We start from the raw sequence: 266 nt of genomic DNA, 5'->3' as shown, positions 1-266 counted from the left end.
TAGAAGGCTGGCGGGGCTCTGAGGGCCTCGACAAAGACCAGAGGCAGGACCCCCCAGGACCCCCCCCCAGGCCCTCCCGGGAAAGCCCAGGGACCTCCTGCCCCCAGGCGGGGTTTTCGTGGGGTTTTGACCTTGTAGAGTTTTGCCTGAGACCCGTGGCCAGCAGGCCCGGATCCAGCCACACCTTGGAATCTGCATGCACAGTGTTTGTAATTCCTCCCTTTTACTAAGTTTGCTTTTTTTTTTTTTCCCCTTTTTCACCCCCT

The sequence above is a fragment of the Crocuta crocuta genome, unplaced genomic scaffold, assembly GCF_008692635.1.
Source record: "Crocuta crocuta isolate KB4526 unplaced genomic scaffold, BGI_CrCroc_1.0 scaffold751, whole genome shotgun sequence".
NCBI lineage: Eukaryota > Metazoa > Chordata > Mammalia > Carnivora > Hyaenidae > Crocuta > Crocuta crocuta.
The sequence above is the reverse complement of the archived record's forward strand: the minus strand, read 5'-3'. Positions refer to the sequence as shown.